The sequence below is a fragment of the Schistocerca americana genome, chromosome 4, assembly GCF_021461395.2.
Source record: "Schistocerca americana isolate TAMUIC-IGC-003095 chromosome 4, iqSchAmer2.1, whole genome shotgun sequence".
NCBI lineage: Eukaryota > Metazoa > Arthropoda > Insecta > Orthoptera > Acrididae > Schistocerca > Schistocerca americana.
Window position 1 is genome coordinate 471633915 of NC_060122.1, and position 22483 is coordinate 471656397.

Here is a 22483-nt window from a genome sequence, read left to right on the forward strand (position 1 = left end):
TGCGGAATTTGCTGTGGGATATTGTGGAATACTGCCGCTTCTACCGTATAGTTTCATGAAGTTCCGATAGATAGCTTTCAAAATGGCCTCAGTAACGGAGATGCGTTCCTAGTACAGAACTGTTATTGAGTTTCGTTTGGCGGAAAACCAGAGCATCCCAAATATTCACAGGCGCTTCAAAATGTCTACGGAGGCGTGGCAGTTAACAAAAGCACAGTGAGTCGTTGGGCGAAGCATCTGTCATCATCGCGACAGGGTCGCGAAGACCTGTTCGGTCTCGGTTGTGCCAGCCGGCTGCAAAAGCCTGTCACTCTTGCAATGTTGGCGCGTGCGGACACACTCATTCGAGGTGATCCACGGATCACAATAAAACATCTCGCTGCATAACTGACGTCTCTGTTCGTGGTGCTGACACACGCCTCCACAAGTTATGTTACCGCCTACCAGCACTCCGTCTTCAGGCTACAAGTGGCCAATCGGGACCATCCGACCGCCGTGTCATCCTCAGTTGAGGATGCGGATAGGAGGAACGTGTGGTCAGATCACCGCTCTCCCGGTCGTTATGATGGTTGTCTTTGACCGGAGCCGATACTATTCGGTCGAGTAGCTCCTCAATTGGCGTCACGAGGCTGAGTGCACCCCAAAAAATGGCAACAGCGCAAGGCGGCTGGATGGTCACCCATCCAAGTGCCGGCCACGCCCGACAGCGCTTAACTTCGGTGATCTCACGGGAACCGGTGTATCCACTGCGGCAAGGCCGTTGCCACCGCCTACCAGAAGGCCATAAAAATCGACGAAGGACAATCTATGCGGAACTGCTTGCATATTACGAGGCAGAGCGTGACAATTTTTTGTCAAACATCGTCACAGGCGACGAAACAAGGGTTCGTCACTTCGAACCGGAAAGAAAACGGTAATCCATGGAGTGGCTCACACCACTTCTCCTCCGAAGAAAAAGTTCAAACCCGCACCTTCATCTGGTAACGTCAGGGCGACGGTCGTCTGGGACTCTGGACGGGTTATTCTGTTCGATGTCCTCCCTCATAGTGGAAAGATGAACTCTGAAGCGTACTGTACTACCCGCAGGAAATTGAAGAAACCACTTTAACCTGTTCGCCGCCACAAAAATGCAAACGAACTTCTCCTTCTCCATGACACAAGTCTGCGCACACGAGAGGGGCTCACAAAACTTCATTGGACTGTTCTTCCTCATCCTCTCTGCAACCAACACCTCGCCCCTTCCGACTTCCATCCGTTTGGCCAATGAAGGATGCATTCCGTGGGAAGCAGTACGTGGATGATGGGGAGGTAACTGATGACGTAGCAAGACACTGGCTCCGACGTCAACCAGTAAAGTGGTACAATGCAGAAATACAGCCCTTCGCAGTAAGGTGGCGTAAGGCCGTCGCATTGAACGGAGATGAAATAGAGGGTTTTGCAGCCAAAAGAGTGGGGGATAATATGATGTACTGCAATCTTGAATAAAACCTACCTTCTTTTAGAAAAAAAAAATTGTTGTGTTACTGAACGACCGTAGTAGGTAGGCCTATATGCCAAAGTCCAACGCGGATTTTGACGCGTTTTACTTCGCTGCGCAAAATTCCATGTTACGACGCCACAAAACGCATCCCACAGCACGTCCACGTTAGCTTTCACGTTCTGTATAAGGACTGCTTAATAGTCGGGCGTAGCAGACTCCAATTCCCGAGTTTGTTTCGTACGCGAGAGATCATTAGTCGCCGGTAGGGACGTCTGGAGAAATTAGCTTGCCGGCCGGAAAACTGCGGACTTGCTGCCGGCAGTGACGACGGCCTAATGAGAAACCGGGAATCTCCCTCCTGCCCCTAACAGGTCGTGTACAGATAGCAGTCTGCGTCGATTTAAATTGAGGACCGGTTTCGCTTGCAGGGAAAGCAGCGCGCATGTGGCACAGCGGCAGTGTCACAAGCGGAATTCCCTTGGCAGAAGACCTCCATCATACCTCAGCGGAAAGCGCATTACTGTAGAGTCTCACACGTACCGAAATCTTGTAAAGTGCATTCAGATTTCGTAATTACAAACGTAATTTCTTACAAAGGAGGGCATAGACCAGGAAGAAGTTTCTCTTTCTGCTTGCAGCCATATTATAAACACTTGCCTGGACTCATACCGCGCCAATCGAAGATGTTTGGAGATTGAATTAACAAAAAGTATAGAAACGTTAAGATGCTGGTTTTAATGTCCTGAGTTGTTCTACACAGTTTCCTCCCACTTGAGTACAACGCACAGAACGTTCATACAACCACATGAAACTGTAGCAAAAGTACTTCTTTGAGGTGTTGTTCAACTCGTGCGTCTCATTGGATTGAATGTTCAAATGGCTCTGAGCACTATGGAACTTAACTGCTGAGGTCATCAGTCCCCTAGAACTCAGAACTACTTAAACCTAACTAACCTAAGGACATCAGACACATCCATGCCCGAGGCAGGATTCGAACCTGCGACCGTAGCGGTCGCGCGGTTCCAGACTGTAGCGCCTAGGACCGCTCGGCCACATCGGCCGACGACTGAATGTTGTTTACGCCGTAAGAACGTTGACCCTTCACGTGAATTTCTGCATTTTTTCGTTTTGTGGTAGGTTCGTATTGATAGCACCAAGTCTCGCCACTCGTGATGATTTTTTTTTTTCAGAAAATAGTTATTCTCCACGTTATGCATTTCAATCTAGTCGCAGCAGGCGTCCACGCGTCATTGTTTCTGTTCGGGAGTCAAGGTGTGCGTGACAGACTTTGCGCAGACTTTTCTTCAAAACATTCTGGAGAATGTCTTGACCACTTGATGTAGAGATGGTGTTCCACTGTGATTTGTGTGTGACACAAGAACAATGACACGCTACAGTCGTACGTCCCCTGCTTAACTCTGCCTGCTCTCAACTGACTGGGCCGGCCGAAGTGGCCGTGCGGTTAAAGGCGCTGCAGTCTGGAACCGCAAGACCGCTACGGTCGCAGGTTCGAATCCTGCCTCGGGCATGGATGTTTGTGATGTCCTTAGGTTAGTTAGGTTTAACTAGTTCTAAGTTCTAGGGGACTAATGACCTCAGCAGTTGAGTCCCATAGTGCTCAGAGCCATTTGAACCATTTTTTTCAACTGACTGGTCGAATGCACATCTGTTGGTTACAGCTGTTAGTTCACGCTGCCACTAGTTACTACATTGACGTCGCTTGTATACCAGGAATAAAACCGCTCTCGGAACGTTTTGGACGGTCGGTGTAGTCCCGCCGGTACAGATTCGGTGCAGTGATTAAGGCAGTGGACTCGTGTTCGGAAGTGGCTGGTTCAAATCTTCGTTCAGTCTTACAGAAACTTATTTACCGTGGCTTCTCACAATCACTTATACCTTTCATTTTTGATGTGTGTTTAGATTACGACACAGATATTTGATTTAATATGTAGCAGAGCCCCTATAACGTTATAGGCCAGTCAGTAGTAGAATGGTCCCTTTAACAAAACCACGGCTCATTGTTTCTTAGCCAATCACTTACAACTGAAGAAATTAACATGTTGATGAACTCTTTGGTGAAAATTAGGCACCCATTGAGAATATTAAAACGCCGAAACTGAATTTTCACCAGAGGGATTTAGATCGTGGCTGATTTGTCGAACATCGTCCAGTCGCGTAGTTTAACAGATTCTTGCTATAATACTGTCTTCTGACAAAGTCCCATGACTGAGAACTTTATCTTATACATTGCACATCAAACTACAAGAGAATATCGGAAAGTCATCAAGATTGCCCGTTTCCCTGTGTAATCGATATAGTACAGTAAAACGAGATAGTTAAGAACCTACGTAGAAGATATCTAAGCAAGCGATACTACGATTACCTTCGTGTAAGGTGTCCTCTTGAGAATAATTCGGTTGAGTTTCTAAGAAAAACGAATGAAAGAAGGGAACTTAGGCTTTAAATTCCCGTACGCTATGGCGACATTAGAGCTGAGCTTAAGCTCGGATTACGAAAATATAGAGAATGAAATCAGTCGCGTTCTCTAGGAAGAAACCATCCTGGCATTTACGATAAGCAGTTTCGGGAATGTACGGGAGAAATTTCTAAGAATGTACATTCGGAGCACAGTACTGTACGGAAATGAATCATGGGCAGTAGGAAAACCGGAAAAGAAGAGAATTTAAGAGCTTAGATATGGCCATATAGAAGAATTATGGATGAAATTAAAGATAAGAAGAAATGAAGTGGTTCTCCACTGATTTAATGTGTAGCAGTGCCAATATAACGTTATAGGCCAATACTGGAATGGCCCCTTTAACAAAACCATGGCTCACTGACAAGAAGAAGGCACAGTATGACAAGACATTTGTTAGGATATCAGCTTCCACGGTGCTAATGGGAGCCGTAGATAGCACACACGTGTAGGGGAAGACAGATATTGGAACGTATCCAACAAATAATAGAGGACGTTATGTGCAAGTGGCACTTTGAGATAAAGAGGTTGGCACAGGCAAGGAATTCGTGACGCAGAAAACTAAGAGGGGGAAAAAATCTGGAAACCAGGATGGCCGAACGGGGACAACCAAAGTTCTCCCCAATGCGATCCCATGGTCTTAGCACTGCGTCTGAGAAAGAAATAGCGTTCTAGAACTAAATGGATATTTGTGAGGAGGAAAGTATACATCATTCAATTATACACGTATTAGTTAAATCTCTCAATAAGGGTTTCTCAACCGCCGTGTCGCTACACATTAACGTGTCGCGAATACGTGTCAGGTTTGTCGCGAGATTTTTAATGTCTTCTAATCTTCCTCAAATAAAATATCTAAAACATGAAACAAATTATCGTCAAATCATTTCTTCGAGTAACCCAATTTTCAAGAAATGACCCATCTTTATTCATGATTATACGAGTAATAATTAAAAATTGTATTTTATGCACTTTAATTTTTTTTTTTTTTGCATCTAGGAAAAAAATAACATGCAGAGGTGTCGCGAAAGTTTGAAACGTACGTAAAGGAAGAAAAGGTTGAGAAAAGCGGCCCTAAATTATACAAAAAGTGAGAAACTGCCATGAGCATATTGAAACACAAAGAAGTTATATATCACTAAACCTTATATTACATTCTAATCAAAGATGCCTTTTATGTTCATACAGATTTGATCTTTGTGTACAATGTAATATCAGGTTTATTGTCACGTATGTTCTTTGGCGTATTTCAGTGTGCTTATGACAGTCTCTCAGTTTAGAGCCAGCCTAATACCTGCTTGACTTGTGAAGTACAATAAATTTAAGTTAGGTCAGACAAACGTTGGGTTTACGGAGTTGATACTCTTATTATTACTGTCTAAAACGTCCAACGCATCGTTACATAATATGTCCTATTTGTACCCATATCAAATCAAAGCACTGCAATTATGTGGTTTTCGTATAGTTGTATATTCTCTGACATACTTCTGAAAAGAATAGTCTTTGTACAGCTATATGCTCTTACTGATGTGTGAACTTTCAGTCTTATGTTGTGTGATCATGGCCTAAATAGCAGAAAGTATAAAAAATATAGAACAAATATTATTTTGGAACAATTACGTTGTGTGTTTCAGTTTTCAAAACACTGATATGACTCAAGTCATGGGATAGCGATATGCACATATAGATGGCGGTAGTATGGCGTACATAAGGTATAAAAGCGCTGTGCATTGGCGAAACTATCATTTATACTCAGGTGATTCATGTTCAAAAATGGTTCAAATGGCTCTGAGCACTATGGGACTTAACATCTGAGGTCATCAGCCCCCTAGAACTTAAAACTAATTAAACCTAACTAACCTATGGACATCACTCACATCCATGCCCGAGGCAGGATTCGAACCTGCGACCGTAGCAGCAGCGCGGTTCCGGACTAACGCGCCTAGAACCGCTCGGCCACAACGGCCGGCGTGATTCATGTGAAAAGGTTTCCAACGTGAGTATTGCCGCAAACGAGAATTAGCAGACTTTGAACGCGGGATGATACTTGGAACTAGGTGAATAGGACATTTCATTTCGGATATCCTTGGGGAATTCAATATTACGAAGTCTGCCGTGTCAAGAGTGCGTCGAGAATACACATTGCAGGCATTATTCACCACGGACAACGCAATGGACGACGGCCTTCATTTAACGATCGAGAGCAGCGGCGTTTGCATAGAGTTAGAGTTAACAGACAAGCAACACTGCTTGAAATAACCACACAAATCTATTTGGGACGTACGGCGAACTTATCCATTAGGGCAGTGCGGCGAAATCTGGCATTAATGGGCTATGGCACCAGACTACCGACACGATTGCTTTTGCTAGCAGCATGACATCGCCTGCAGCGCCTCTCCTGGGCTCGTCACCATATCGGTTGGATCCTAGACACTGGAAACCGTGCCCTGGTCAGATGAATCCCGATTTTAGTTGGTAAGAGATGATGGTAGGGTTCGAGTGTGACGCAGACCCCACGAAGCAATGGACCCAAGTTGTCAACAAATCACTACGCAAGCTTGTGGTGGCTCCATAACGATGTGGGCTGTGAAACTTCCTGGCAGGATGTGGGCTGTGTTTACACGGAATGGACTGGGTCATCTGGTACAACTGAACCGATCATTGACTGAACATTATGTTCAGCTACTTGGAGATCATTTTCGGCCATTCAGGAACTTCATGTTCCCAAACAACGATGTAATTTTTACTGATGAGAATGCATCATGTCAACGGGCAGCAACTGTTCGCGATTCGTTTGAAGAACATTCTGAACAATTCGAGCTAATGATTTGGCTACCCAAACCGCCCTACATGAACCCCATCGAAGATTTATGGGATGTAATGTAGAGGTCAATCCGTGTACTAAATCCTTCATCGGCAACACTTTAGCAATTACGGACGGCTGTAAAGGCAGCATGGATCAGTATTTCTGCAGGGGACTTCCAACGACTTGTTGAGTCCACGCCACGTCGTGTCGTTGCAAGACACCGGGCAAAAGGAGGTCCGACACGATGTTAGGAGGTATCCCATGACATTTGTCATCTCAGTGCGTGTCTTACGTTCCTCTAAGTACAGACAGAATATTCCATAAATGTTTTAATGCGCTCTCGCAAATATCTGATTTATATAACGAGTCAACCAGTTCCGGTTCGCCGGCCGGGGTGGCCGAGCGGTTCTAGGCGCTACAGTCTGGAACCGCGCGACCGCTACAGTCGCAGGTTCGAATCCTGCCTCGAGCATGGATGTGTGTGATGTCCTTAGGTTAGTTAGGTTTAAGTAGTTCTAGGGAACTGATGTCCTCAGAAGTTAAGTCCCATAGTGCTCAGAGCCATTTGAACCATTTGAAGTTCCTGTTCAATCGCTACTCGGGGTTTTCACATTCCAACGACTTCAAAAAATGGTTCAAATGGCTCTGAGCACTATGCGCCTTAACTTCTGAGGTCATCAGTCGCCTAGAACTTAGAACTAATTAAACGTAACTAACTAACCTAAGGACATCACACACATCCATGCCCGAGGCAGGATTCGAACCTGCGACCGTAGCGGCCGCTCGGCTCCAGTCTGTAGCGCCTAGAACCGCACGGCCACTACGGCCGGCTTCCAACGACTTCGAGTAGCTCCACAGGAAAACCTCTACTGGAGTGAGGGGGTAAATTCCCGTTATGGCATTCGTCATGGGACAGCACTTCTCCTTCCAATCCAACTATTATGGTATCTGTTGCTTACGTACTCATAGACACCAATACCGGGATGTGATGATGCACCATAGGGTCTAAACCATCCGATCTCGGGGCCAACAAGAGGTATTGAACAACTGACAGTATTCCCCGAATGAACGGCAGGTAACGTGCTCCATTCAGACTGGATGGTAGCAAATAATGTTCTGTAATTTGTATTCGCTGATGAGGCCTCTGTCAACCATGATGGTGTTCTCACTAGCAAAGATGCTTTATCAGCTGGGAGGTAGGAATTGTTGTAGAGCGTTATTTTCTGTCACCACATTTGAATTGGGCACATCACCTGGCATTCATTCGAGATGTGGTGACACAGTTGTAGGACACTTTTCCTCTTTTACAAATCATTCGCGGTTTACTTGTCGCGAGAAATCTATGTAAAATCTAGAGCCTTCGACGAAATCTTCCCTACTCTTCTCCAGCAAAAACTGTCCATCGTCGTTGCTGTCGGGGTGATCATGTACACTACATAGAGGGCATATGACTGGTCCGCGGACGTCATCATTACGTCGTGGTGCCAGAAGGCTGCTGTATGAAGTAAACAATTCAGCGTATTTTTCTGTGTCTTCTTACCTCAGTGCCGAGAGCCCGTTTCCACACACTGCTTAACAAAGCTCCTGCTCCGGTTAAATTCGTTGTCACACAGTCTGATTTCTATGGTTTCATTGATAGCAGAGTCTCCCAGTATATAGAAACGTGAGACACATAATTTCATCAACATATTTCTCAAGTTCTCGATTTTTAATGTGCCTTTGGTGTTCTGAACAGGATCGGTGACGGTATAAATTGAATGACCGATGTAGTTGCTTCCGTACTCACAAGGAATTTTAAGAATTCCATCTACGCTGAGACCGAGACTGTCTTTAACGGGGCGCAGCACATCCTTTTATCTTCTTGGGTGGTCGGAAAATAGATATTCGTTATTTCTTCCCTGGAGCCTACCTATTTTGCTAAATGTAGCGTCACAGAAAGCCAGGCAGAGCGTAATGTATTTTTTCACCTTTCTCACGATTTCGTTTCGTGGAGAGCGCTGACTTTATATCTAAAACCCCACAGCGATTCTTCCGGAACATGTGCGTCAGATGATTAATCTCAGAATCCACATAATCCTTGTCACAGACGTTGTAGATCGGTATATAAAAGCATTTAAAGCAGCTCGCTTGTAGATAGGGCTAGAAACTGTGTGTGCTTACAGATAAATCAGTGTGCCTCAGCTTGGGGTGTACAAGAGTGGCCGAGCCGCCCATCCGATTTTCTATCAGCCGCAACATCTAAAAATGGCTGTTTATTTTTCATTGTCCATCTTGACCGCACGTTATTATGGTAATTCACAAGATGCCCTATATCAGATCATTAAGAGTATTTTTGTAGTCGTTATGCCCCTGAGAGATAGCACGGAATAGGCTCTATGCTGTGTGCGTAGGCTTTGTGTGTTGCTTATAATCCAGTCACCTGCTCCGTATGAAATGGAGGGAGACACAGCAAAATTAAAGCGCCTGATTCGCTTCTAAAATATTCTCCGATTAGAGACAATCATTCTTCAGGTTTTCTTGTCGAAAGTCATTCTATCAATTTACTGGGGTAGGTAGCATGCTGCTAATTAGATGAAAACTCGTTGTCCCAGGGCTGGCGAATACTAAAGGATGCCTAGCATCTCTGGGAGGTATCAGCAAACATTTTATTTCTAACCTAAGTTGTTCCCCGTAACCTGCTCCATCCCCCTAGACATTTAAGACAAAGTATTTGAAACATCCTGTATATGTGTTCAAAAATGGCTCTGAGCACAATGGGACTTAACATCTGTGGTCATCAGTCCCCTAGAACTTTGAACTACTTAAACCTAACTAACCTAAGGACATCACACACATCCATGCCCGAGGCAGGATTCGAACCTGCGACCGTAGCAGTCGCGCGGTTCCGGACTGAGCGCCTAGAACCGCGAGACCACCGCGGCCAGCTGTATATGTGTGATCAAGACGGACAATTATGAATCAAGTTCCAAATATGACCGTGGACTTTATGTCAATTGATAAAAATTGAAGCTTCCCTTTTCTCTTTGTCTCAACAATCGACCGGATGTTCAGACGCATGCTGTTCATGTGGTCGATGTCACGCGACCAGACTGTAAATGTGCCGTAAATATATCCTATAAAATGAAGACGAGCGGAATGGAGTCAAATTTAATACGTTATTCAACATACTCGGCAAAGAAGTTAGTAGCTGCTGTAGACAGTGGAGAATCCACTGTCATTCCGTCGGTCATTTCATGAAATTTACCCTCATACAAGAAACAGCTGGTTGTGAAAGCATGAAGCAACAACTTCGTACTTTCATCTTTGCGGGATGGGGTGGCATTAACGCAACGATGTACCATCCTAGTTCGATATGAATACACACGGTGATTATAATTAAACTTTCGCTACTTCAGTCAGTGTAGACGGAAAATTTTTTACCGTGTGTGTACTGAACTTATGGGACTGGTGCTCACAATGTGTGTTGCGCTGTTAGTAGTGTTAGTGTCATGATCAAATGAAGCTATATGATTTCAGAGACCTTTTGCAATCTCAGACGTCACAGATGTTTGCGTCTTTAAAAAAGTCTGTGGAACCATATAGTTTCATTTGATTAAAACTCCTAAGCCTGGGTTTCAGGCAGGATTCCCCGTTTGGTTCGATGCTGAGGTGCTGTACCAATACAGTTGGAGAGCATCTGCAATGCTCTTCGAGTTTAGAGGGGAGTACCAAGTGGGTTGAGGTGCGAATGGGAATTTTGATTGAGAAGGGAAGCGTGCTAGGCTAGTCCGTGTAGTTGTGCAAAAACCACAAAGCCGGGGTGGCGTATTGGTTAGGGCATCTGCCTGGCTTCGAATCCTGGCCTTGGTAAAAATTTTCATTCGTCTCTTCAGTCTACATACAGACAGTGTCATGACCTGCTGTTGTGAGCCGGTACTGCAATGGTGACGTGGGGCTGAAACACTAGCGTCAGTGTGCATTACAGGTGCAGTCAGTCAACATGGGTCTGGAATAGACGAGGAGGGCTTTAGTCGTATGATGTTTTATCGAAACAACAGCAATAGTACTGCGGCTCTTTGCAAGTATCGACGCGTTAAAGGAACACGTAGAGGTCATCTTTCTGCACCGGGAATGAAGAACATGATCCGGAAGTTCGAATTAACTGCCGATTTGGGAATTGTTCCTGGGAAACTGTGATGGCCAATTTCACCACAAACTGTTGAAGAAGTTACTGTTACCATAGCTTAGAATAGCATGCTGGACGCATCGCACGAGCTGTGTCACGACAGCTGAATATTCCGTGTCCCACCGCTGTTTCGGCAAGAGTGGGGAAATCTCTAGTGCGGCTCCAGGCTGTCTTGGATGCATGCGGTCGTTACCTTGAGCAACATTTGTAACCTAGAACGTAAACATGGGGGATCAGCTAACAAAGGTTACTCTCTCAAGCGGGAATGGATATGCGTTTCTTTCAGTGGTTTCTTTTAATGATTTATTTCTCTTCCGCACATCCTTACAAATGTTTCCACGAAATCCTATGACCGTTCGTTCGCCATGACGGCCCTCTCAAGTAGCGAAAGTTTAATTATAGCCATCCTATATGTGAGCACCCAACGGCCTTGACGCAATGGTAATACCAGTTCCCGCCGAATCACCGAAGTTTGTCAGGCTTGGCTGGCACTTGGATGGGTGACTGTCCGGAACTGCCGAGCGCTGTTGGTAAGAAAGATGCACTCAGCCCTTGTGATGCCAAATGACGACGTAGCTGAGAGAGAAGTAGCGGCTCCGGTCACGAAAACTGACGACGGGAAAGCAGTATCCCGGCCACTTACCCCTCCACACCTGGATCCTGGGACGCCTATCGGTTAGGGATGACGCGGCGGTCGGGTAAAAAATGTAAATGTCGTGTGACTAGGGTCTCCCGTCGGGTAGACCGTTAGCTGGGTGCAAGTCTTTCGATTTGACGCCACTTTGGCGACTTGCTCCTCGATGGGGAGAAAACGATCATGATTAGGACAACACACCACCCAGTCCCTGAGCGGAGAAAATCTCCGAACCAGCCGGTAACCGAACCTGGGCCCTTAGGATTGACATTCTGTTGTACTGACCACTCAGCTACCGCGGGCGGGCGGCGGTCGTGTGATAACGTTGAGCTTTCCGAGACCTCTTCGGACGCAGAGATATGTGAACAACCGAAAGACGAGATACTCTCAAATGATAATTTTTATTTTGACGGGATCCAGAGTCATGGTAAATGATACTGGTATGAAAGGACTTCTATTTCGTACCAGTCGTCTTTTGATGCATAAATAAGTTTTTGTACTTGAAAATGGCCCAAGGAAGAAATCTGATCGTATAACAATAAAGTAAAAATTATTACAATCAAATGGCAGCAGTATCATTTGGAAAAAAAATGCTTTCAAAGATGGAATGGAAAGAGATGTCGACCGAGCGAGGTGGCGCAGTGGTTAGACACTGGACTCGCATTCGGGAGAACGACGGTTAAATCCCGCGTCCGGCCACCCTGATTTAGGTTTTCCGTGATTTCCCTAAATCGCTCCAGGCAAATGCCGGGATGGTTCCTTTCAAAGGGCACGGTCGACTTCCTTCCCCGTGCTTCCTTAATCAGATGAAACCGATGACGTCGCTGTCTGTTCTCCTTCCCCAAAACAACCAACCAACCAGAGAGATGTCATATGGTCAATATGATAACCAGACCTGATTTCTATGGAGGTTTTCATATAAGGTGTGTATCACAGGCCGTCCGGGGTAACCGAGCGGTTCTAGGCGCTTCAGTCTGCAACCGCGAGACCGCTACGGTCGCAGGTTCGAATCCTGCCTAGGGCATGGATGCGTGTGATGTCCTTAGGTTGGTTCGGTTTAAGTAGTTCTAAGTTGTAGGGGACTGATGACCTCCGCTGTTGAGTCCCATAGTGCTCAGAGCCATTTGAACCATTTTTTTTTGTGTATCACACACGCGGGACTTTTATATGTTACTCGCGAAGGCAGTATGTCCACTTGTCACGGCGCACGCGCAGGGTTACAACTCTAGACATATGTTCTAGTCGCTCGGCCATGACTTGGGAAACGCGCCCCGTGTCTCTTCGCACGGCGATAACGAGCAGCACGGTGGTCGGCGGAGATTTAACCGCGGCTTGTCGCGACGGCGCCCCGCCACTCTGGCAGTGGGAATGCTGCGGCGTTTCCAGTTATGGAAATGAGCGGGCCGGGACCTGCGCGCTGCGCGGCCCGCCCACGCAGGGCAACGCACGCCCGGCGCGTAGCTCTCTCCGCCAGGCCCCTCCCACCAGCCGTGGGACCGCCGCGTCACACGCACCACACGCGGCGGCTCACACGTGCCTGACGGACGAGACGTGGCTCGCGAGCAGAAATTCGTAGCGCGTCATATTCCTCAAGCACGGCCGTTCATTTCGAGCTGGCCTCCGAGAGCTTGCGGCGGAGTCGCTGCCACGTATACTCGCTCTTGCGAAACGCAACTCGCCCTTTTTCACATGATATCTTGCGAACCATAGATGAAGGGTATCAGACGGATGCCATATTCCTTGACTTCCGGAAAGCGTTTGACTTGGTGCCCCACCGCAGACTCCTAACTAGGGTACGAGCATATGGGATTGGTTCCCAAGTATGTGAGTGGCTCGAAGACTTCTTAAGTAATAGAACCCAGTACGTTGTCCTCGATGGTGAGTGTTCATCGGAGGTGAGGGTATCATCTGGAGTGACCCAGGGAAGTGTGGTAGGTCGGCTGTTGTTTTCTATCTACGTAAATGATCTTTTGGATAGGGTGGATAGCAATGTGCGGCTGTTTGCTGATGATGCTGTGATGTACAGGAAGGTGTCGTCGTTGAGTGACTGTAGGAGGATACAAGATGACTTGGACAGGATCTGTGATTGGTGTAAAGAATGGCAGCTAACTCTAAATATAGATAAATGTAAATTAATGCAGATGAATAGGAAAAAGAATCCTGTAATGTTTGAATACTCCAGTGTAGCGCTTGACACAGTCACGTCGATTAAATATTTGGGCGTAACATTGCAAAGCGATATGAAGTGGGACAAGCATGTAATGGCAGTTGTGGGGAAGGCGGATAGTCGTCTTCGGTTCATCTGTTCATTTTGGGAAGATGTGGTTCATCTGTAAAGGAGACCGCTTATAAAACACTAATACGACCTATTCTTGAGTACTGCTCGAGCGTTTGGGATCCCTAACAGGTCGGATTGAGGGAGCACATAGAAGCAATTCAGTGGCGGGGTGCTAGATCTTTACTGGTGGGTTTGATCATCACGCGAGTGTTACGGAAATGCTTCAGGAAAACGGGTGGCAGTCTCTAGAGGAAATGAGGCGTTCTTTTCGTGAATCGCTACTAAGGAAATTTAGAGAACCAGCATTTGAGACTGACTGCAGTACAATTTTACTGCCGCCAACTGACATTTCGCGGAAAGACCCCACAGATAAGAGAGATTAGGGCTCGTACAGAGGCATATAGGCAGTCATTTTTCCCTCGTTCTGTTTGGGAGTGGAACAGGGAGAGAAGATGCTAGTTGTGGTACGAGGTACCCTCCGCCACGCACCGTATGGTGGATTGCGGAGTACGTATGTAGATGTAGATGTAGATGCAGAGTCATGGGATACGACCTAATATCGTGTCGGACCTTTTGCAAAGTGTAGTGCAACAACTGGACGTGGCATCTACTCAGCAAGTCTTCAGAAGTCCCCTGTAGAAATACAGAAGCTTGTTGCCTCTATAGCCGTCCATAATTGGGAAAGCGTTGCCGATGCAGCATTTTGTGCACGAGTTGACTTCTCGATTATGTCCCATAGATGTTCGATGGGATTCATGTCCGGCAATCTGAGTGGCCAAATCATTCGCTCGATTTGTCCAGAATGTTCTCCAAACCAATCGCAAACAGTTGTGGCCCGGTGATATGTTTGTGAACGTGAAGTCCATGAATGGCTGCAAATAGACTCAAAATAGCTGAACATAACCACTTCCCCTCTGTGATCGGTTCAGATGGACCAGAGGACGCAGTCCGTGCCATTATGGAGCTACCTCCAGCTTGTACAGTGACTTGTTGAGTACTTGGCTCCGTGTCTCCTTGGGGTCTGCGCCACACTCAAATGGTTCAAATGGCTCTGAGCACTATTGGACTTAACATCTGAGGTCATCAGTCCCCTAGAACTTAGAACTACTTAAACCTAAGTAACCTAAGGACATCACATACATCCATGCCCGAGGCATAAATCGAACCTGCGACCGTAGCAGCAGAGCGGTTCCGGACTGAAGCGCCTAGAACCGCTCGGCCACAGCGGCCGGCTGCGCCACACTCGACCACAACTATCGGCACTGGACGAGTCTGGCCAGGCCACGGTTTTCCAGTCGCCTAGGGTCCAACCGATATGGCGACGAACCCACTAGAGGAGCTGCAGCCGATGGCACGCTCTCAGCAAAGGCACTCGTCTGCTGCCATTGCCCACTAACGTCACTGTGGTAACGGATACGTTTGTAGTACGTTCCGCATTGACTTCTGCGTTTCCGTAAATCTCCTAACTCAAATGCAGATATGATTCCTTTGTAAAGAATTGCTGATGCACTTCCCGAATCCTAGCTTGTGATTCATCTCTAATAGATCTGCCGCAGGAAGGTCGTTAAACTCCACTCATCATTCCTTCTTGTGTCTAGATCCGTGCGACAAAGGGTGTGAACGTCAATTTTCAGCAAATCGGGACATTCTTCCCAATGGGACATTTACGTTTATCGTCCCTGGAATACTTGTCAGCACATCGCTTGTTCTTGTGCTTGTTCTTCTTTGGTTGCATTGCGATAACCGTGTTGCGGGAAAAGGAAGGGGCTCTCCTGGCGAATGTTTTGGAACCAGAAATATGAATAAAGACGATATCTGAAGCGCAGAATCTCTAAAACATGCTAGGGTAATTAGTGCTGAATACTTATAAATATGAAGTCTGCTAAAATATTCATTGAGACTATCTGTATTTAACTTAAAAATGTTCGGTCTTTGTCTTTCGTAAAGCATTTTCACCATACATCCAAGCATTTGTTCCAATGGTGTTTCCACTTCTTCACGCTGCCCTGGGTAGTTTTTTGTTTTTTGTTTTGAAAACACCTATTTTTATGATGAGCAGATTCTCACGTATGTGCTGTTTATCGAATATTTTCTTGTGTTTTGCATTTGCACTTGAGGAAATTCCTCCCTGTTATATAAAAAGAGTTCCTGTTTCTGCATACTTATCTGCACATTATGCAATGAGTTTCACAAGTCGTTCTGAATCCCCTCTGCTAGAGAGCAAGTTTCAGTGCCAAGTGTTTAGCGTTTTCTGACGGAGAAGCAAATAAATCCTGAAATCACGCCTGGAGATGACACAGAAGATGTAGTCAACAAAAGGAAGCACTTTTATTAAGCTTCGAGTGCTCTTCGAAAGCTCTTCACAATGACAACCGAATCAATGTCCTAGCTAAAAGCGTTTCCACGCTACATTAATGTATAACGATACACAAAGCTAATTCGTAACAATCACGCGCATGTGCCTACACTGTTACGATGACGCCAAAGACGAAACAAATATTGCGCGACGAACACGTACAGACATGTTCTATCCATTGTGCGCTCAACCACTGTTTATGCGTTATTTGTCTCGTAGTTATTACCGTTTCAGATCTGTTGGTATTTTGACGTGCACAAAATTTCGGGTATAACGAGGAAACACATATTTTCACGTTAAAACATGCGTTAAGGCCGAATTAACGATGTCAGTCTACTAGTGTCAAACATAGACCTTGATCTGAGAAAGATATTTCGCTATCGGATCTGCAGTAAAAAGAACAGTCTTGGGGATATTGCTTCCAATACTTCTGCTCGGGGGCAAACGGAGAATAATCTAGAAATACGTGGAGGAAAGTAAATTCCAGAACGGCCGTAGTTATGACTCGGCTGACTGGTATCGGAAGCCCGGCGGCGGCGGCGGCGGCGGCAGGTCGGATAGAGATCTGAGGCGCGTGGGCGGCGGCGGCTCTTGTGCAATGCGGCTGGACCAGCAACGGCCGCTTTCACGCCGTGCCGACAGAGCGGCGGTCATCGGCCCCACCACGCACCCTCTGTAGTCCCAGCTTCAGGTGCCACCGTCTGGCCCGCGAAGAACCTGCTGCTGGTGACGAAACCGAGCGTACAGCTTGCGCAGAATAACGTCGCACCCGTCAAGAAAGTATTCTCGTCCTGAGCGCAGGACGATGCATTCCGCTGTTCGCAAGGGGTGCCCGCCTTAGATGACTGCCGCCCGCGGGACCTGTACACTTCGTGCGTTCTGGTTGCTACTCCTATAGGACATAACCCGGCACCGCCGTCTTCACGCGCCATAGGCACGTGTGATTATATGGAATAAAATAAAAGTGTTGCCAGCAGAGAGAAATCAGGAAGCATAAATCTCAGTAAAACTATACCCGAGAAGTCTGCAGAAACGGCTAGCTATTCCATTAGCTCAGTAAAGAGAATAAAGAAGAAAGGGGAAATACAGGGTGTTACAGAAAGGTACGGCCAAACTTTCAGGAAACATTCCTCGCACACAAATAAAGAAAAGATGTTATGTGGACATGTGTCCGGAAACGCTTAGTTTCCATGTTAGAGCTCATTTTAGTTTCGTTCTTCCACCTACGCTCAATGGAGCCCGTTATCATGATTTCATACGGGATACTCTACCTGTGCTGCTAGAACATGTGCCTTTACAAGTACGACACAACATGTGGTTCATGCTCAATGGAGCTCCTGCACATTTCAGTCGAGGTGTTCGTACGCTTCTCAACAATAGATTCGGTGACCGATGGATTGGTAGAGGCGGACCAATTTCATGGCCTTCACGCTCTCCTGACCTCAACCCTCTTGACTTTCATTTATGGGAGCATTTGAAAGCTCTTGTCTACGCAACCCCGGTACCAAATGTAGAGACTCTTCGTGCTCGTATTGTGGACGGCTGTGATACAATACGCCATTCTCCAGGGCTGCATCAGCGCATCAGGGATTCCATGCGACGGAGGGTGGATGCATGTATCCTCGCTAACGGAGGACATTTTGAACATTTCCTGTAACGAAGTGTTTGAAGTCACTCTGGTACGTTCTGTTGCTGTGTGTTTTCATTCCATGATTAATTTGATTTGAAGTAATAAAATGAGCTTTAGCATGGAAAGTAAGCGTTTCCGTACACATGTCCACATAACATATTTTCTTTCTTTGTGTGTGAGGAATGTTTCCTGAAAGTTTGGCCGTATCCTTTTGTAACACCCTGTATAGGCACTGTACAATTATTTCCCAAGTCTTTACTACGTCGGCAAGATGCGGAAGATGGAGATAAAAATAAACTTGCACGACAAAGATTTCGGTAATGGAAGGCACATTTGATATGCGGATTTCACAGATTGAAATGATAGCCAAGGACCAACCTATGCAGTCCATAAACAGGATGTTATGAGTTCCAGATACGTATATATTTTTTACGAAAAGGTCCAAATATTTCAATGGAACAATTCCTATTCACAGTGCAACACTCAAAGTAGAAAACTGTGATAAGATCTTATGGGACCAAACTACTGAGGTCATCGGTCCCTAAGCTTACACACTACTTAATGTAACTTGAACTAACTTACGCCAAGGACAACACACACACCCATGCCCGAGGGAGGACTGGAACCTCCGACGGGGGGGAAGCAGCGTGGACCGTGACAAAGTGCCCCAGACCGCGCGGCTAACCAGCCCGGCACACTCAAAGTAGACAAAATTGTTTCGGTGAAACTCGGCTCTGAGCTTGTTTAAGTTTGAAAATTAACTAATAGCGTCTATATAGTCTCTTACTATCTCTCCAGCATTAGGTGACGAAACATTAGACAGATAAACACGCTTTCGGCTACGGCCTAATGCCTATGAAACAACCACCACCGTGGATATCTGCTCGATGAATTTATACATCCCGTATTGGCGTAGCTTTTGCAACTGTTCCACGGCCTGAATTGTGTTTCTAATGTAGGGATCGATAGATAAAAGTACACTATCTGATCAAAAGTATCCGAAGATCTCTAACGGGACATCAACACCGGCTGTGTCCATCCTTCGTCTTTGTGACAGTTTGAGCTCTGTTGGGAACACTTGAGCTAAGGTGCTCCAATGGGTTCAGATCAGGATTTTGGGCAGGCCAGTTCATATCGGAAATGTTATTTTCCGCAAACCGTTGCCTCCAAGATGCTACACTACGACAGGATCCATTGGCATGCTGGTACAATCATCGTCTCCGAACTGTTCCTCTACTGCACGCAGTACACAATGCTGTAAAAAGTCTTCATATCCTTCCACATTTAGGGTTTTCTTAAATGCTAATTTTAATTTTAATAACCAACAGCCTCAGTTGCACCGTTTACCTAGAATTTACCTAGGTTTCAGTCGGGATAACCCAACCTTCTTCAGAATAGCAGTAACAACCGTTTGTCCATAGTGGACATCGTCAAGCTAAAACTACAAATCCATAAATTATCGTCGGACTGTAAAAACTTATCTGAAACTGCCTGGGCCCCACTTCGCGACGCGATGCTGCAGCCACGAGTGCTGTACTGGAACTGGACGTATTGTGCAGCCGGTTTACTCCCACACCATAAATTATGAGAGTGGAACAAGACGGAGAATAGTGAACACCGATTCGAAGTGTTCCGCATCGTTAACTGTACAGTGGCTTACGGAATACACATGCTGATGTAGATTACGCCCCACCCCGAACGTTATGCAAACGTTCGTAACACCAGCGGTGCAATAGAAAGACGTTCTACAGAGTGTTCCGAAACTGTTCGTTCAAATTAATACAGGAAGCCGATAACATCAAAACACTTTTTGATAAGGAACATACGGTCTCTGAAGTTAACTTTCAATGTAGTCGTGTGAGTAAGTTCTTGTGTATGTGTCGCTGACTGGCAATGAGGACTGGCATTCAAAACATCTCCGGCTATGTCATATTCCGAAAGCCACCTAATGGTTTGTGTGGCGGAGGGTACTTTCGGTACCACTGTCTGATCCCTCTAACCCTGTTCCACTCGCGAATAGTGCATGGGAAGAATGATTGTCGGTAAGCCTCTGTATTGGCTCTAATTTCTCAAATTTTCTCCTCGTGGTCAGTACGCGAGATGTTTGTGTGCGTGGGGGGGGGGGGGGGGGGGGGGGGGGGAAGTAATATGTTGTCCGACTGCTCCTGCTCCGGAAGTTTCAATAGTAAATCTCCTCGTGATGGACAACGTCTATCTTGTAACGTCTGCCAGTGGAGTTTAGTATCTCCGTAACGCCCTCTCGCCAGCTAAACGATCCCGTGACGAAACGCGCAGCTGTAAGTTGGATCTTCTCTATCTCCTCTATCAGTCCTAACTAATAGGGATCACAGATAGAGGAACAATACTCAAAAATCGAGCGAACAAGCGAATTATAAGCCACTTCTTTCGTGGATGAGTCACATTTCCTTGAGATTCTTCCGGTGAATCTGAGTTTGGTATCTGCTTTTCCCTCTATCTGTTTTATGTGGTCTTTCCAGTTAAGGTCGCTCTGGATAATTACCCCTAGATATTTTATAGCTGACGCTGTCTCCAGTTGTTTGTCATTAATAGTGTAGCTGTACAGCAGTGGATTTCTTTTCCTATGTATGCGCAGTATGTTACATTTATTTACGTTCAGGGTCAACTGCCAGAGCTTACACCATTAATCAGTTCTGTGCAGGTCGTTCTGCAAATTCTTACCATCTTATGGCGTTGCTACTTTGGTATAGGCAACTGCATCATCTGGTATTAACCTTAAAGAGCATCCGACAACTTCTACGAGATCATTTATATATAACGTAAACAGCAATGGTCCTATCACGCTTCTCTGTGGTATTCCTGTACTACCTTTACATCTGTCGATTTTGTTCCGTTAAGAGCGACGTGTTGAGTCCTTTCTGCAAGGAAGTCTTGAATCCAATCGCAAGTCTGCTCCGATAATACGTGAGCTCGTATTTTTTTCGTTAAACGGCAGTTCGGAACGTTTTTAAATGCCTTACTGAAATCAAGGAACACGGTATCAACCTGAGCGCCGTTGTCCACTGCGCTGATATCTCATGGAGGAACAGAGTGAGCTGAGTTTCGCAGCATTTCTGTTTGCGAAATCCACTTTGATTTTTATAGAGGAGATATTCATTTTCTGCTGTGTATGGATGGTTATCTGTGAGGTCCGCCTGGAAACACACCTATTAAAAGGATGTACTTGCAGCACGGCTGGGCCCCGGCTCACGTTAGCATTGCTGTGAGGAATTACCTGAGAGCCACCTTCGGAAATCGATGGGTCTGCCGAGGCAGCCCTGTGGCCTGGCCACCCAGCTCACCAGGCGTCACGTGTCAGGACTTCTTCCTCTGGGAGCAAATGAAGCAGCTGGCGTATGAAACCGTTGTGGAAGTAGAAGAAGGCCTCGTCGCTTGAAATGTCGTCGCTGATGGCACTACGGATGTGCCGGAAGTCTTCAAACGGACACGAGACCAATGGTCCGGCGATGTGCTGCGTGCATACAAGCCAACGGTCGCGCATTCGAACAGTTCTTGTGAACGCCTCTGCTATAATTAGCATGCTAAACTACCTTCTGTGTAAATCGTCTCTAGCGTCAGAAATTGACATCAGGGACCATAAATGCCACAGCTAATATATTTGTCGTGATGTTCTTTACCTCCCGTATTGATTTCAACGAATAGTTTCGGAGCACTATGCATACTAACACGGAACGAAACAGCGCAGTGGGTAGAGACTGACCCCTCTTTCGTTGGATTTCCAACCCCCACAACTTTTAGATTTCCCATCGTTTTCCTAAGTCACTTACGGTGAATCTGAAAGGATGCCTTTGAAAAGATCAGGGCCGATTTCCTTTCCCATTACTGCGGGGTGCGAGTTTAAGCTCAGTCTTTATCGTCAGCGACGTGATGTCAAATATTAGTATCTTATATCCTTCCTTACTATCGTCTTCCTAACCTGTTTTCCCCTCACAAGTGAACGAAGGCAGTAGTGTCTGTTTCTGCTCTAGCTAGCTACGAACTTCTTTTGACCAGTAATCTGTGAACAGTGGACAAAACGAACGTTTCAGAACAGCTGGATGCAGTGGTCGTGATCTCAACGTTTGCTGGTTCGCACGTTTTACGGAATTCCCGTGAGAATGTGAAAGCGGCAGCAACAGAGGTGCCCGCTTGTCAGTACGTTACCAGCCGAATGAGGGGCACAATGGTAGGTTGTTTCCAGCGTGCGGGACAGATTGCCAAAGCGGAGAAAACACAGCAACAGCCAGGCGCTTGCAGACGCCCTCTTTCGTAACCTCTGTTGGTCGTAGTCTGTTAAAACAGGAAACTGTTTTGACACTAGGCTGACTGTGTGTGTGTGTGTGTGCGTGTGTGTGTGTGCGTGTGCGTGTGTGTGTGTGTGTGGGCCCAGCGGCAGGCCTGCAACAGTCTACAAATTAGAACATAGTGACAACTGTGAACCGCTGGGCGACGGAAAATAGCGCTGAGGGCCTAGCCACAAGGCCTACAAGCATCACTGGACGTTTTTTCGCCGGTACTTTTACATTAGCTTCATGTTGGCGAGGCATTTTACATATGAGATATCCCTTTCAAAAGCAAATTCCGTCTGGTGCCTCCACAGACAAAACTGCATAGGACTTACGTTGGACGAACGTGGAGATCCA

At 46.2% G+C, this 22483-nt stretch overlaps 1 protein-coding gene and 1 pseudogene across 1 annotated transcript in view; both read right to left on the reverse strand.

The window, feature by feature from the left end:
• The window catches only part of LOC124612385 (centlein-like), a 569059-nt gene that overhangs the window by 150586 nt on the left and 395990 nt on the right, over nucleotides 1–22483 (reverse strand). The gene's annotated exons all lie outside the window — the stretch shown is intronic.
• On the reverse strand, nucleotides 649–765 carry LOC124614549 (annotated as a pseudogene).